This window comes from Symphalangus syndactylus, chromosome 16 (assembly GCF_028878055.3).
Source record: "Symphalangus syndactylus isolate Jambi chromosome 16, NHGRI_mSymSyn1-v2.1_pri, whole genome shotgun sequence".
Taxonomy (NCBI): domain Eukaryota; kingdom Metazoa; phylum Chordata; class Mammalia; order Primates; family Hylobatidae; genus Symphalangus; species Symphalangus syndactylus.
The window spans coordinates 85470467-85488013 of record NC_072438.2 but is presented as its reverse complement, the minus strand read 5'-3'; the positions used below and the strand labels follow the sequence as shown (position 1 = coordinate 85488013).

At 41.7% G+C, this 17547-nt stretch overlaps 1 protein-coding gene and 1 non-coding gene across 2 annotated transcripts in view; both read left to right on the top strand.

The window, feature by feature from the left end:
* The window catches only part of BASP1 (brain abundant membrane attached signal protein 1), a 59668-nt gene that overhangs the window by 8040 nt on the left and 34081 nt on the right, over positions 1–17547 (top strand). The window lies entirely within an intron of this gene.
* Positions 14421–14525, top strand: LOC129465135 (U6 spliceosomal RNA). Its single transcript, XR_008651903.1, has one exon. It is a non-coding gene; the product is annotated as a U6 spliceosomal RNA (small nuclear RNA).

Genomic DNA, 17547 nt, shown 5'->3' with positions numbered 1-17547 from the left:
CGATGGTGGGTATGTGTTTGAAAAGAACGCCAGCTGGCTTTAGACTTATTTGGGGGCTATAGAGCAAGTGGAGCAGTCAGGCATCCCACCCACCCCTGAAATGCTCGGGGCCCTCTTGGCAGATCCAGTATGACGTTGTTGTGGCAGGTGGTGGATGGAGAGCTTTTATGCCGATTTCTAGCGTTATCTGGCTTATTGGTTTGAGAGCTGCATACAATGGGATGTTTAATCTTTCTGATTTAAAATTACCATTTATAGTATTTGGGGTGATTTAGAGGATTTAAAAAATCTGTTAGATTCTGAAGTAGTCCTTAAAATATGGAACTTAAGTGCTCAAGATGCTAAAACACTTTCTAAAGCATGCTATTGGGATGTTTGAAACTGATGTTAGTAAATGTAAACTGTGTGCATTTGTGTTTGGATAATCTGATAAGTTTAGTTTTTGATGAGATACAATTTTAATTTCACATTTAAAATGATATATTGAGGGCAATAAGAGGAGCTTTGAATTTACATTTTCCAGAGAAACCCACAATTAATAGGTAACTTTTGTTTTCATAATGCTTTTAATTATTACACTTATGTAGATTCAGAAATGGATATATTCCTAAAATAAACCCAAATTAAAACTTCTTTGTCTTTTTAAAGAAAAGCTGTGGTTCTATTAGAGAAAAATACTTCTTTTTTAAGTTATGAAGAAATACATGTTAGATAAAAACTTTTCCTGGTTGAGCTTTCTAAATTACAAGTTTCCTGAATTGCTTGGCAAAGTGATTTTGAAAAGACCCACTTCATTTTTCCTTTGACAGTCTATTCAAAACACCATTACCACATAGACTAATACAATAACCAAGGTAAATAGTAACAAGATCTAATGGGGGAAATAGTGTATCAAAAGGGGGAAAACAGTATCCACTGACAGAGAGAACTAGCTGTTTCTTAAAGAGACAGAGAAGAAAGGTTTCCTCAGAGTTGTTGGGTCTTCATAGGATGCTCTCCTGTCCTTCTCTGAGCTTGCCTTGGAAACTGTAGAGGCTGTAGGAATATTTGCTGTCTTTAACCCTTACTAATGTTCTCAGCTATTTCAGCAGAGATCACAGTGTCTGTATTTTCCTTAGGTGTAAGATGATTGGAGAAAAGGAAAATGTAGAGAAATCAGATTGACTTTAGGTGGACAGGCAGAGAGTCCTGGAGTGACTTCCCACTCCTTAATTCTGCAATGCACCCAGAAGGCAGGGTGAGGTTAGGTGATCACCTGGGTGATCTACAGCCACTATTACTATGATTAGATAAATCATATTTAATCAAATGATTAAATAATTACTATAGCCATTATTACTATGATTAGAAAAAGTGTCCTGGAATCTTCTCTGAATAACTCATTTTTCTTTTTTTTTTCTTTTTTCGTTTCGCTCTGTCGCCCAGGCTGGAGTGCAGTGGCGCAATCTCAGCTCACTGCAACCTCTGCCTCCTGGGTTCAAGCGATTCTCCTGCCTCAGCCTCCCGAATAGCTGGGATTACTGGTACCCGCCACCATGCCCAGCTAATTTTTTTGTACTTTTAGTAGAAATGAGGTTTCACCATGTTGGTCAGGCTGGTCTCGAACTCCTGACTTCGTGGTCCACCTGCCTTGGCCTCCCAAAGTGCTAGGATTAGAGGCGTGAGCCACCGCGCCCGTCCTTTTTTCTTTTTTTTTTTTAGACAGTCTCACTCTATCGCCCAGGCTGAAGTGCAGTGACGCTATTTCTGCTCACCACAAACTCTGCCTCCTGGGTTCAAGCGATTCTCGTGCCTCAGCCTCCCTAGTAGCTGGGACTACAGATGTACACCACCAAGCTCGGCTAATTTATATATATATATATATATATAATATTTTTTTGACAGAGTCCTGCCATGTCGCCCAGGCTGGAGTGCAGTGGCACGATCTCGGCTCACTGCAACCTCCGCCTCCCAGGTTCAAGCAATTCTCTTGCCTCAGCCTCCAAAGTAGCTGGGACTACAGGTGCCGCCACCATGCCTGGCTAATTTTTTTGTATTTTTTATTAGAGACGGGGTTTGACTATATTGGCCAGGCTGGTCACAAACGCCTAACCTCAAGTGATCTGCTCGCCTTGGCCTCCCAACGTGCTGGGATTACAGGCGTGAACCACCATGCCCGGCCAATAACTCGTTTTTCTAAGGAAGAAAGAAAGAATCTCAATTAACAATTGGTGATGACAGTGCCTCCCAAGGCTTCTCATAATCACCCAACCTCAGGTAAATAGGGTGAATGCCACTCTATTGACAGGAGGTTTATTGTGGCACTGGGTTTTCCTCAGTAGCCCTGGTGATCTGTCGTTGAGAACCCAAGCTCAGATTTCCCAAGGCTCACCCAACTGGACTTTAGAAACCTGGTTCCAGAATTTTCAAATGTTTGGTTTTCAGACAAATAGTAACAGGTGTTTGTACCAATGTTCTCCAGAAGGTTGTTAAGACAAGATTGATAATGCTTCCCAGGTATGTGTTTCTTTTTCTGACTCACAGCTGCATGTTACTAGTTTTCCTCATCTGACCTGATGATTGACTGATGGAAAGTCTCATTGAAGGTTTGGTTATCCTTTCATTGATAGAAGAGAAAAAAACAGGACATAAGTGGCTTATTCCATTCACCTCTACTTTTCTATTGTAACTGGATTTATTTCTGCCATCCAGACAGAGAGCCTGGGCTTTGATTTCATCTATACCAAAGTTTTCTGGGTGGGCAGGTACAGGGGGTCACCATAAGAGAACTCAACTGACCACAATGCAGAGAGAGGTAACTATCCAATGGAATGGTAACATGGTTCCACTACGACAAGAACTGTAGTATTAAATGAAATGAATTCTTAATGGGAAAGGAGTCCTGTGAATATTTCTAAGTTGTTATGTTTGACTTAACTAACTCTTAAATGCAGGGAATTTAACTAAAAAGTGAGTTTAACAAAGAAGTGAATTTAAAAGCCAACAAGCTTCATATCTCTCCACCTCACCCCAAACCTGTGTTAATTAGCCCTTCTTGCTTAAATCAGATCACCTTGTTGAATTTTAATGCTGTGACTAGCAATGTATTCTTTGACCATATCCTTGTTTCCAGCAAAAAATACTGCCATGTTAAGGGGAGAAGGAAGTGATGGATAGAGGGACCAGCTGGCAGATTGGGACACATGTACACACACTATTCCTTTAACTTGCTTTCTTTAGTCCCGTAGTTCCTACCCGTGAGTCTCATTTCTGTATTGATCCACATTGGCTAAGCATACAACTAAGGGGGAATTCTTTGTCTTTTCTTCAGTGAGCTAGCCAGGAATCTCAGAAAAAGGGCAAAGAAGTCCAGAATGATGTAATGCTGCAAAAAATGTTACTGCTGTTTCTAAGGGGAGTGGAAGAAACCCAAACCAGTTTTGAATTGAGTATGCTTCCTGTTGGAAGGGAGTGAGAATTCAGGGATGTATACCTATTTAAAAAAAAAAAACAAAACTCTTAGGATATCACACAGTGTGGCAAACCAGCAAGCCCTGACCTGTTAGCAGTTGTTTGCATAGTTTACCAGGTAGAGAAATCATCCACAGATAGAACCAAATGTTTGAGGACACTAACATGCACTGTAGTTAGTGTGAGGTTTAATTGGCTGGGGACACATTTCCATTTAAATCTGACTCTGATAACACATTTAACTACTTCCCTAGCTAATTACACAGTTCCAGGCTCGAGAGAGGAAAAGGCACCTGTAAGCAGTGGGATGTCTTGTTAAATAAGGTTTGAAAACCCTTCCGAAAAGGAAGAAATGGCTGTACTTGGGGACGTTTGAGCATAGTAATTGTGCAGCCTTGCTCCTGGCTGAGGGGAGGGGAAAGAAAGCCCTTTGTTTCTGCTCCAAGAAGTGTTCAAATTCCCCTTATGTGGGCAGAATTTTTGGTAAGTACAATACAGGAAGCAAAACTGCATTGTTCTAGGTCAGCAGTCAATGACCTCTTTTTTCTGAGCCCCTCTGTTCCCTCCTCACTGTGTGTTCAGAGGACGAAAGCACAGAGCAGGAGAAGAGGAAGGGAAGTCTGGGAGAGGCTGGGAAGATGCACCCGCATTAACACAAGTTGGGGAGGCACCAATGCTCTGCTCCTCTGTCTACTCAGGCTGCCATAACAAAATAACAGATGGGATAACTTAACCAAAATATATTTTTTCATAGTTCTGGAGGCTGGAAGTCCAAGACCAACATGTTGGTAGGGTTGGGTTTTTTTTTTTTTTTTTTTTTTTTTTTTGATGAAGTCTTGCTCTGTCACCCAGGCTGGAGTGCAGTGGCACTATCTTAGCTCACTGCAACCTCTGCCTCCCAGGTTCAAGCAATTCTCTGCCTCAGCCTCCCAAGTAGGTGGGATTATAGGCGTGTGCCACCACGCCTGGCTAATTTTTTTGTATTTTTAGTAGAGATAGGGTTTCACCATCTTGGCCAGGCTGGTCTTGAACTCCAAAGTGCTGGGATTACAGGCGTGAGCCGCCGCACCTGGCCCAGACTTGAGTTTTCTAAATCAGAATGGAATGATCCTGGGGAAGCTCATTTTAAAATCTCCTACCCAGAGCGGCAATGGTAGAGAGCCCTTCTTGTTCTAGACAGAAGAGTTGACCAGATGCCATTTTAAAATCCTGTTCTAGCATCTGTGCTTTCTGTTAGCGATTCATCAGACAGACTGTTAACGGTGGAACCGATTTTACTGGATAGAGACTTGGGGTTGAAGACAGAAGGCAGGGGCTTGAATAGAAGCAAGTGCAGGAAGAGTGGTGGGGGTTTTGACAGAAAGTTTATGAATCAGTGGGACACTGAGGAAAGGGAAGTGTGTGTCGGGAATCATGGGAATCCTCCATGACTATAGAAAGCAAGGCTAATGAATTTTGGGGCCTTTCCAAGCAACAAAACAAGTAGTGATACTTACAGGGATTCTTTCGAGGGGCATTCTCAGCAAGTGTGGATGTGGGTATGTCTACACTTAACCCTTTTGAGAGGGTCTTTTTTATTATTCTTTTATTTTTTGAGACAGGGGCTCGCTCTGTGATGCAGGCTGCAGTGCAGTGGTGCCATCTCAGCTCACTGCAACCTCCACCTCCCGAGTTCAAGTGATTCTCCTGCCTCAGCCTCCCGAGTAGCTGGGATTACAGGTGTGTGCCACCATGCCCGCCTAATTTTTGTCTTTTGTTTTAGGGGAGATGGGGTTTCATCATGTTGGCCAGGCTGGTCTCCAACTCCTGACCTCAAATGATCCACCCGCCTTGGCCTCCCAAAGTGCTGGGATTACAGGTCACTGCGACCAGCCCGAGAGGGTCTTTTTAAAACAGTTTACGACTTTTAGGTGTACCCTGTCAAGTAATTCAGTTATTGCTTTCCTGGCTCAAATTTAAGGTCACATTACGTAACTCTGGCAATACAAATATTGCCTCATGAATCCCCAGTGAAATTGGGAATAACAATTTAATTTTACTACACTAGATAAACAAACCACTGGTCTTAAAAATAATTGAAACTTGATGCTATTTAATGTCTTCTATAAAAACTTTCACTGGTTAATTGTTTTTTACATAAAACATAGGATGTAAGTTATTGTAGAATTTAAAAATTTTAACTCTTAAAATTTATGCAGTGTCTATTTTCAACGCAATGTCAGTGAGGACCTTTAGCACTCACTTCCCTGGTAGATAGCACCTTCTTCCAATCATGCCAGAAAAATAGGCTTGTCTCCTGGAATTCCCCATATGGCCTCCTTCCTGGGTAGTGAAACTCACATATGTCCATTTCCCTCTACTTGAAGCCTTGAATCTAGTGGAAGCTTCTATCCTCTCCTGGATCACTGCCATAATACTCTCCTAAATCCAAGCATGACATTCCTCTGCTTAAGATTTTAGACCTAACTCTCCATTAAACCTGGAATAAAATGCCAGCTCTCAGCATGTTCACCTTCTATTTTCGTCTCTTACCTCCATTTCTACACACTCTCTCACCCACCCTCTTCAGCCATACCAACAGCCTCTCAGGTCTCCCAGGGCTCCAAGCCCATGCCTATTGTTTCTTCTCACTGGAATATTCTTTTCCCCACTGTTAAAGTTACTCCTAGTTCAGGTCTCAGCTTAAATGTCACTCTTGCAAAGATGCTCCCACACCTCCTGGCACTGGGCATTTTTGTCCCTGCATTTGCCAGAATTGATGAGATTATGTAATGTCTCTGCTCCTGTAGATTAAAACATCCAGGAGGCAGGGATGTGTCTGTTTTGTGGACCCATAACAGTGCCCTATAACAATTTCTGATCCATACCAAGCACCCCATGTCTGTTCAGTGTTGAAGGTTGTCTACAGTACATTATGTTCATGGAGAACACGTGTTTGGCAGCTGAGATGACTTCCATAAATGGGCCAAAATGTCACCTCATCAGTTGTGCTTACTATGAAGATGAATAGCTGATGAACTCCAATTACAGTAATTATTCTGTTTCCAGGCAATAACCTTAGTAGTAATTGTTCTAAAGCCCTGAGACATTACAAGTAATGAGCACTGATGGCTCATGCATCTGAGCGTCCTCCCAAGGTAGAGTCTGAAATGAAAAATGAAGCTGTGTATTATTTGAGGGAGACAAATAGTATTACATTGTGGGAACCTTTCAGAAACACAACACGATGAGTGAAAGCTGAGGATATTGTGGTTACACTCCTCGTGTGTCCTTCCAGGTTATTGAATGCTGTCGGTCTGCTTTGGATCAATCATTATTGAACAACTTAACTGAATGCATTTTAGTAACAGCCTTTGTGAAGTTGCGAACATCAGGCCCCTAGAAAAGCAGGTGGCTTGAAATCTTTACACATTAGTCAATTATAAACCTAATGAAGTAAAACTGAATTTAGCTCTAATTCTGCGCTGTGACTACTCACTCTGCATCTTGAGTTCTGCGAGGTTAGGACCTTGCTTTGTTCATCTTTGGATGTCAGTTTCTAGCACCTAACCGAACCTGTGGTCCAGTAAAGGGCTGGATACGTGGAAGGGCATGTTTCATGGCCATGTGACATCATGCTGTGCAAATAAGGCACATTTCAGAATGCTGTCCTTTTCTTTCACATCTAGGAACCAGCTTGTAAGGAACCTTTGGCAAATATCACCGTGGATTTTTCTTTTTCTTTTTTTTTGGAGGAGGAGGTAGGGGCACAACTAAGACATCATTTGTGATTTACTCCCCCTCCTCTTCCATGTCACATACCTCTTAGTTGGTCAATATTCACCTTCTGCTGTCTCATTTCTGAGACATGAGACAGCCATCGGCCTTAGTTTTAACTAGGATTATTAGAAATATTTTTGTGTCCATCTTGAGATCTCTCATCAGATCAATGTCTAGTTTTCTTTTGCTGATTCTTGTTGATGGAATTCTTATTAAATAAAAAAAGTTTGTAGCTTTTCACAATGGTATGAAAATGATTTCTAAAGTAACCTGTAGTTAAATAATAATGCAGGGTTCCAGTAAGCATGTCTAGTTCTAGCAATACAATTTACTCATTCCAAAACATTTCTGGATGTTGATCCTTTTTTTTGCAAAATTTTTATTTTCCTAGGCTTCCGGTTTGCACATTAAAACTATAGTTGTAGTTGAGGTGATGGTAGGGGTCTTTATTGTCTATACCTGTGAGCTGGGTTGAAATATAAGACATTCTCATACCATCTCTATAATCTATGCCATAAACACTTGGCACTTTATTAAATCAATACTTGGTCTGAAGATTGTCTCATTTTAAATGAATTCAGCTCATGAATTGGCCAGTGGCAACCTCTTCAGCTGAAACTTCTATATCTCCTTCCCCTTCTTCGTGTTCCTCCCCTTACATACAGCAGATACTCCCTGGGTAAGATCTGAAGGCGGTGGCTGTGGGTCATCTAGTCCAGAGGGCCATGTCAGTGTTACTTAAGTCAGGTAGTAGAATGGGAAGGGCAGTTTGCAATTAATTTTTTAATGTTTCGAGTCTCTAATGCACCATACTGCCTCCTGATTTCTCACAGACTTACTGTATGTTTTGTTTGGAAGCCTTGGCTCATCTTGTAGGTTGTGTACTTAGCTGGAATGACACGGGATCGATGGTTGAGCAGCAATTTATGACACAGATGAGTAACTAGGTGACTGATACGCCTTTTGATGTGTATTTCCAAGTAGATGATATTTTCTTTTTTTTTTTCAACCTTCTGATATGATTTGCTAGTTATGGTGATGGTGTCATTTTGGTTTTAAAACTGGAAAATACAGGCCAGGCTCAGTGGCTCACACCTGTAATGCCAGCACTTTGGGAGGCCGAGGCGGACGGATTGCCTGAGGTCAGGAGTTCTACACCAGCCCGGCTAACATGGTGAAACCCCGTCTCTACTAAAAATACAAAAAAATGAGCTGGGCATGGTGGCGCATGCCTGTTGTCTCAGCTATTTGGGAGGCTGAGGCAGGAGAATTGCTTCAACCCAGGAGGTGGAGGTTGTAGTGAGTTGAGATCGCGCCACTACACTCCAGCCTGCATGACAGAGTGAGACTCAGTCTCAAAAACAAACAAACAAACAAAACAAAAAAACAAAACTGGGAAATACAAACAAGCCCAAGGAGTGATTGGTAGATGTTTAGATTCTACCATTTCTCAACTTTAGGAAATGTCTGTGTGGGTCTCAGTCTTCTGCTATTGTAGGCACACACCATACTTCAACTGTATGAAGATTATTCTATTCCTGCTCTATAAATATGTTATTGGATTGGATGAGCAAGATATACACTTATGCATTTGAAACCATCAGTAAAAAAAATATATATATAGTCAAAAGGTACAAATAATTGCTTTTGTGATGAATTTGTTCTTTAAATGAAAGATCAGTGGCATTTGTTCACGTATTTCTCAGATAAAACTTCCTAAAAGTGGTCCAAGTGGCTTCAAAATGCCAAGAATATGTTGCAAACTTGTTTTTCTGTATACAAAGGAACAGCTGACATGAGGTTTTTCTACCTTGTGAATGCAACGTGGGAACGTACAAACCACATTAAAATATTGCCAGAATTAATGTTTGTTTATTGATGGAGTTGGGAGACACAACTCCTTTAAGTAGCTTACAATGGGTGAAGGCAAACAAGGAAATCAGTAATTACAGCGAAGCAAATGTTGGTTTGTAGATACATGGGGTAGAGATATAAACAGCAGATAGTCATTAAGTTTACTACTCTGATCAATTATATTCTTTTTCTTCAATCTGTCCCTAGATCCACCTCTTTTGCCTGACTAAGCCATGTGAGATATTCCAGTTCAATTGGCTATTATTTAAAGAGTTTTATGTGAATATCACTGTAGAGGATATGGAAGAATTCAGCATCGATTACATTTAGTTCAAAGGTCTTAATCACTAGATAGAAAAGAGATTCACACATCTTAAATTTCCATCAAAAAGCAGGTATTTGGGGATTAGAAACTGAAGGAAAAGATTTCCGAGAGTAGCTAGTTCTTAAAACCCGGTAAGAATATGCTTTAGCTCTTGAACACAGTGTTTGTAGTTACTGTCGGACTCCTTGGGGAAGTGTCTTCTGCTGGGGCTCTCACCTGACAGGCTAACTGCATTAAGATGGGCCACTCAGCTTGAGAAACAGGAAGAATTGCTGTTGCTCTCGTCTGCTATTTATGTTTTTCTTTTTTTTCCGAGACTGAGCCTCACTCTGTCACCCAGGCTGGAGTGCAGTGGTGTGATCTTGGCTCACTGAAAGCTTCGCCTCCCAGGTTCACGCCATTACAAATGTGGCCCAACACCAGTTTGTAAACTTTCTTAAAACATGAGACTTTTTTTTCTTTTTTAGCTCATTAGCTATTGTTAGTGTATTTTATGTGTGGCCCAAGACAATTCTTCTTCCAGTGTGGCCCAGGGAAGCCAAAAGATTGGACACCCCCACCCTTGCGTTTAGTCTTGAAGACTATTCTACCTTGGGGGAGAAAAGCAAAAATGATTTCTTATTACATGTATTTAAACCAGTATTTACATTTGTAGGGATCTTGGGCAGGTTATCCAGAGAGCGAGTTTCTTTTCTTTTCTTTTTTTTTTTTTGAGACGGAGTTTCGCTCTTGTTGCCCAGGCTGGAGTATAATGGCGTGATCTCGGCTCACTGCAGCCTCTGCCTCCTGGGTTCAAGCAATTCTCCTGCCTCAGCCTCTGGAGTAGCTGGGATTACAGGCACCTGCCACCATGCCTGGCTAATTTTTTGTATTTTTAGCAGAGATGGGGTTTCGCCTTCTTGGTCAGGCTGGTCTCCAACTCCTGACCTTAGATGATCCGCCTGCCTCTGCCTCCCAAAGTACTGGGATTACAGGCGTGAGCCACCGTGCTCGGCCGAGAGCTAGTTTCCTGATTGATAAAATGTTCACTCCTTGTTGATATCCTCTCCTGTGTAGTTAGATGGCTACTGAATATATCCTGAGAGCAGGTCCTAAGAGTTTATTTTTCATGTTATTGTTGGGAAAAAAAACCCAGAAATATTTTAATAATAGGAATTAAAGATATGAAGACCCTGATATCTGAAAGCTGAGTGGTTCAAATATGGTGAGCAATGCACTCTTAACTAGACCCATATCTTAAGGGAAAAAAATGTTTTTAGTAGTTTTCTTGTATCTTCTAATCAGAAAAAAATTCTTAATAGGCAGTCTTGATGTAAATAAATCACAATTCTGTATATTTAAAAAGCTGCTTGTGCTACTGTGTCATTCCTCTGGAATTTTCAAAAGCTGAGATCTTTCTGTATACTTTGAAAGCTAATGAAATCTACCAGCCCACCGGGTAGTAAACAACCAAGAATTCTTGATGGAGGTATTGTAAAGAAAGGTGGTAAGGCGGCTGGGCGGGTGGCTCACGCCTGTAATTGCAGCACTTTGCGAGGTCGAGGCGGGCGGATCACGAGGTTAGGAGATCCAGACCATCCTGGCTAACACGTGAAACCCTGTCTCTACTAAAAATACAAAAAATTAGCCGGGCGCAGTGGCGGGCGCCAGTAGTCCCAGCTTCTCCGGAGGCTGAGGCAGGAGAATGGCGTGAACCCGGGAGGCGGAGCTTGCAGTGAGCCGAGATCGTGCCACTGCACTCCAGCCTGGGCGACAGAGCGAGACTCCGTCTCAAAACAACACAAAACCAAACAAAACAAAAAAGAAAGAAAGGTGATAAGGCTGTCTAATGAAGGACCCAAAGAACTCTCACTGAGCTCACCCAGAATGCTTTTCTGGATTGAAGCACAGACAGAACCTGTTCTTAACGTCAGTGACTTTGGTATGGCTCATTTTGAAGAAAGAAAACTGCCTAAATCTATGGTTGACTTGCACACATTACAGGTCTCTGGAAATAAGATGCTTAAACAGGTTCTACAATCTGGTTCTTGCTAGGTGAGTGTGCCCTGACATTGCTTTCTTTTTTTTTTTTTTTTTTTTTTTTTTTTGGGTGATGGAGTCTCGCTCTGCCACTCAGGCTGTAGTGCAGTGGCTTACTGCAACCCCCACCTCCTGGGTTCAAGTGATTCTCCTGCCTCAGCCTCCCGAGTAGCTGGGACTTGCAGGCATGCGCCACCATGCCTGGCTAATTTTTGAATTTTTAGTGGAGACAGGGTTTCACCATGTTGGCCAGGCTTGTCTTGAATTCCTCACCTCAAGTGATCCACCCACCTCGGCCTCCCAAAGTGCTGGGATTACAGGCATGGTGTAATCCGGCCTGTGTCCGGCCCCCTGACATTGCTTTCTAAAGTAAGATTACCTGTAGTTCTCAGTGTTCGCCAAGCATGTATGAAACACAACGTATGTTAAGAGGCTGTTTAATTACATAAATGCTTATTTGGGGGATTCTTGTTCTCAGTGGCCTTCTCTCTTTTGGATGGATATACACAGTTTGATTGGCACTGGTATTGACACTATTTGGTTTGTGTCTTGTTTGTCTGGGTGCCTATTAATATATTTTTTCTATTTAAACTGCCCTCTTTTTTTCAGTACAGCACTGGACATTTTCTTTGAAATCTTCCAGAATCATTTGGTTGTCTTCTTCATCTCAGCTGTCTTATGCAGGAAAAGTGGTCACTGTTCAGTCAATTCAGTCTGCATAGCTGGCTATCTGAGTTTTTTTATTGAAACCAAAATAAAACTTCAAAGAAACAGAAGAAGCTGAGCCTCATCCCCTCCCTTTCAACTAACACCTACTGATGTTTACCTTGGAAATAATTTGATGTTTATTTGATGAAACCTGTAGTTAAGTGTTAATGGAGACTAACGTCATGCTTCAGAACAGTGAGGAGAAACCTTTAGTATTGTGTGTCTAGCATTTGATGCAAGTGCTCTGTGGAACCCATGGAAGCTGGGATAAAAATGCTCGCCTGATCCCCAAATAGTCTCATCTGAATGTACTGAGGCATCACCGCATTCATTCCAAATGTGAACCTGACCTACTTTTCCCCTTCATCTCCTGCCATCTCTTCCCTAGTTTGTCATGTTTTCCAGCACCACAAATGGTTCATACTTTCTGATAAATATCTGATGTATGGCATCAATTATATGACTATTTAAACATGACTCATAGTGAACTGTATTTAAATATTGATATGACTGCATGCGTTTTCAAAGAATATGTGGAATGTTCTTTTTGAGTGTCAGTTATTAATCACCTGTTTTCTGTTCAACTTTGGTTATCTTCAGTAAATTTTAATATCTTTCCCTTCATGAGGACTTCCCAACTGTCTGATCAATGGGTAGGAAAGGACAGTTGGTTCAGTGCTTGCTCATGTTAGCCCTGTAAGAAGACAGCTCAGTTTAGTTCATCCAATAGTTGGGGAATAAAACCACACAATTCCCTTCCTTACTTGATATCAATCAACACTTGACTAAATCTTATATCCTGTCTTCAGCTGTTTTTTTTTCTTTTTTTGAGATGGAGTCTTGCTCTGTCACCCAGGCTGGAGTGCAGTGGCATGATCTCAGCTCACTGCAACCTCTGCCTCCTGGGTTCAAGCGATTCTCCTGCCTCAGCCTCCCAAGTAGCTGGGACTACAGGCGCCCGCCACCATGCCCGGCTAATTTTTTGTATTTTCAGTAGAGACGGGGTTTCACCGTGTTAGTCAGGACGGTCTCGATCTCCTGACCTCGTGATCCACCCGCCTCAGCCTCCCAAAGTGCTGGGATTACAGGCGTGAACCACTGCGCCCGGCCCAGCTCTTTTGTAAAGAAAGCCTTGGCAAATGTGGAAATTCTCCCTATTCACTACGGTAAATAATTCTTGAGGTCCCTAAACTCAGGATCTAAATAAAACAGATCAATGTGTTAGTACATGGAACAGAAGGCCATATTTTTGGTGATACCCACACTCACCCTGGGGTCTTGGTGTCAATGTCAGGATGTGTTTAAATGCCCTAGGCTGTCAATCTTGTAATACAACTTTGGTTATCTTTCTTCTAGAGCCTTGCAAAGTAAAGCTGATCCTAGTTAGGATCCAGTTAGGATCCAGTTAGGAATTTGGATATATGTGTTGTATTTGCATGTGATACTGCCCTTCATTTGAAAACACAAGCTTAAATTAGTGAAGTAAAACTCTTTTAGTCTGAATTACCCCCAAAATCTGTGAATTTGTACTAATTGAAAATCCTCTTTGCTAGTAACTGTTGTAATGAGGTCTTTGGAAATTTTATCCTGGTAGCAGGGAGGTGTTGCTTCTTTTCATTTGTCTAGTTTTGTAGTCAGAACTGTTTATAGAGATGTAATTTTAAAGTGACCCTGTGCTATGGTTTGAATATATGTGTTCTACCAAAATTCCTATGTTGGAACCTAATGCCCAGTGTGATAGTATTAAGTAAGAGCTGGGGCCTTTGGGAAATGGCGAGGTCATGATTATTCCACCTTCACTAATGGGATTAGTGGTCTTATAAAACATGTTGGGAAAAAAATAAAAATAAATAAATAAATAAAGAACAGGTTGGAGCCCAGGAGTTTGAAGCTGGGGTGAGCCGTGATCATGCCATTGCACTCCATCCTGGGCAACAGAGTGAGGCTCTGGCCGGGCGTGATGGCTCACGCCTGTAATCCCAGCACTTTGGGAGGCCGATGTAGGCAGATCACCTGAGGTCAGAAGTTTGAAACCAGCCTGGCCAACATGGTGAAATCCTGTCTCTACTGAAAAATACAAAAATTAGCCAGGCATGGTGGTGGGCACCTGTGATTGCAGCTCCTCAGGAGGCTGAGGCAGGAGAATCACTTGAATCTGGGAGGTGGAGGTTGAAGTGAGCCAAGATTGCGCCATTGCACTCCAGCCTGGGTGACAGAGTGAGACTCCTCAATAAAATAAAGTAAAATAAAATAATAAAATAAAAAACAAAGTGAGGCTCTGACTCTTTAAAAAAAGAGAAATAATGTGCCCACTTCATCAGCACATATACTAAAATTGGAACCATATAGAGATGAACATGGCTGCTATGCAAGAATGACAGTGCAAGTTTGTGAAGCGTTCCGTATATTTTGAAAAATAAAAAATAAAAAAGGTTGAAAAGAGTGCCCTAGTCCGCTTTTGTCTTTGATCTTGGACTTCCCAACCTACAGAACTGTGAGAAGTAGGTATTGATTCTTTATAAATCACCCAATCTAAGGTATTTTGTTAGGGCAGCAGGAATGGACTAAGACACCTACTAAACAAAAAGACAAAACTGTTGTGATTTTGATCTTAAGTTGGAAACATAAAACCATCGTTACAGAGAAGTCAAAACTAGGCAAAGATTTATTTTTTCAATGGCATTGTAAAATATTTAATAATCTCTTTTAATTGTAACATTACAAAATAACACCTTTTAGTCTGCTGAGCACAGGCTTGCCTAGTGCTTACCATGTGCCAGGCAGGCCACATTCTAAGCTTTACACAGATTGACATTTTACTTTTTTTTTTTTTTATCTTGAGGCAGAGTTTTGCTCTGTTGCCCAGGCTGGAGTGCAGTGATGTGATCTCGCCTCACTGCGACTCCCGCCTCTCAGATTTAAGCGATTTTTGTGCCTCAGCCTCCTGAGTAGCTGGGATTCTAGACATGTACCACCAGGCCCGGCTAATTTTTGTGTTTTTAGTAGAGATGGGGTTTCGCCATGTTGGCCAGGATGGTCTTGAACTCCAGGCCTCAAGTGATCTGCCTGCCTCAGCCTCCCAAAGTGTTGCCGTTACAGGAGTGAACCACTGCGCCCGGCCCAAAGATTGACATTTTAAAATACAGCAGCTAGATGAGGTGGATTCTATTATTATCCCATTGTACAAATGAAGAAACTGTGGCACAGAGAAATAAATAATAGGTTAAGTAGCCAGTGTGACCCAGAACATCTTAGTTCATGTTGCATGTCTCTCATTTGCTGGAAGCATATCAGTCAACAATAAAATTATTGTTTTGCTTCCAGTTTGAGTAAGGTTCTTGTGACTTCTTTAAGTGCTGTATATTTGCTGCATTTGCTGGGAGTGAACGAGGCCCCGAAGCTTTCGTAGATCTGTGCAGGAACTGGAGTGAGCCAGTGTGTGCCACTATGGGTGTCCATCGATGTTCTTTCCTCCTGTCCCTTCAACTGTGCTCTGCGGGAGTCAGGCCTGTGGGGACAAAACAGAAGCTCCAACCAAGAGCTGCAGGATTTAAGGACAAGGCTGCAAAACAAGTACATGGAGCTGGCACACAAACTCAGGGCTTTCTGAAACGCAAACTTCAGCGTTTAATTAAATGGGGGTAGGAAGGGACTCTCAACCGAGATACTGAACCGCACTGTGTCTCTACAAAATGCGAGTGTCCCACATTTTAAGGGTGAATGGATATCTCTAAAAGAAAACACCTCTCTCATTCATGTCTATTCTGTATGCTTTCTTGATTGGCTGAGAAAGGAGTGAAATCATGCTCTGCTTTCATTCCCCTCCTTCGACTAGGAAGGAGTTCTTTGATGCACCATTAATAGTGTTAGCAATTACTCTCAACCATAGTGAATGTGTAACTCTTGTTTTCATTTAAATTTGATCAATGACTCAGTTGTTATTAAAATGCGAGAAATAGTAGAAGTTTTTGTATATATACACCTGTGATGAGTGCGTGTGAGAATGGTCCTGTGGCTTTATTTCTCTTTTTTGTTCGACTTTATTTTTTAGATCAGTTTCATGTTCACACGAAATCGAGTGGAAGGTACGGAGGTTTCCCATACAAGTCTTGTGCCCCTCCATGCATAGTTTCCCTCATTATCAACATCCCCCAGCAGAATACATCTGTCACAATTGATAAACTTGCACTGACACATCATTGTCACCCAAAGTCCTTTGTTTACATTAGGGTTCCCTCTTGGTGTTGTACCTTCTATGAATTTGGACAAATTTATAATGACACGTATCTCCAATTAGAGTAGCATAATTTTATCTCTTTATAAATGCTCAAGTCAGGGCTTATTTTAATTTAAGGGGGATTAAATGATCGTAAGTGCATTTGTTACGTCATTGTGCTTATTAATAATCTGTTTAAAGTATCTGTAATGCTTTGTGTTATACCTTTAAACAACAGAAAAGGTTGTTATTTGTAACAGTACATCCTTGCTCTGCGTGCTAATGTCCTTGAGGAGTCCAAGTAAATCTAGGGAAAAAAAAGTCAATTCAGTTTTTTTTTTTTTAAAAAAAAGGTAATCGTAAGCATTTTTTTTCCTTCTGAAAGGATTTCTTTGTGTTTGGGGGCAGGGAGGACATGTCTTGAAATAAGTGAACATGTGCTTGTGAAATGTTTTTTAAGCGCTCTCGTCCCTGTAAGTCTGTGCCTTTCTGAAAATCTGGATATGAAACCAGATCATGTGTGTAAAGGGAAAGGGAACATTCTGGAACACCTGTAGTCTGTTGCCCCCAGCAGGTCGACATGCTAACATGCTAGGTGACAAAAGGGCATCATGATAAAGCCACTGATACTTAAATTCTTGCTTTTTTTTGAGAGGGAATCTCATTCTGTCGCCCAGGCTGGAGTGCAGGGCTGCGATCTTGACTCACTGCAACTTCCATCTCCTGGGTTCAAGCAATTCTCGTGCCTCAGCCTCTTAAGTAGCTGGGACTATAGGCGTGGTGCGTACCACCACATCCAGCTGATTTTTGTATTTTTAGTAGAGACAGGGTTTCGCCACGTTGGCCAGGCTAGTCTCGAAGTCCTGACCTCAGGTGATTTGCCTGCCTTGGCCTCCTAAAGTGCTGGGGTTACAGGCATGAGCCACCACGCCCGGCCCCTTCCAACCTTCTTAACTTCAGTTTCTGGTGTCTAACTTGACACTATTGATGTCTGCCTCTTGCTATGAATTAGCAGAAGGTGAGGACTGGCCAGGCACAGAGTAATGCCTCCATAAAGGTTGGCTGTTCCTGCCATTCTCCTGCTTGTTCTAATCGAGATCTCTGTTTCCTTCATAGCATTCACAACACATGGTCATGATTTTATTTGTGAATTTGTCTTACTTGTTTTTGGATTGTGTCTTACCATATGATCTTGTTGTTGGTGAACTTGTCTTAT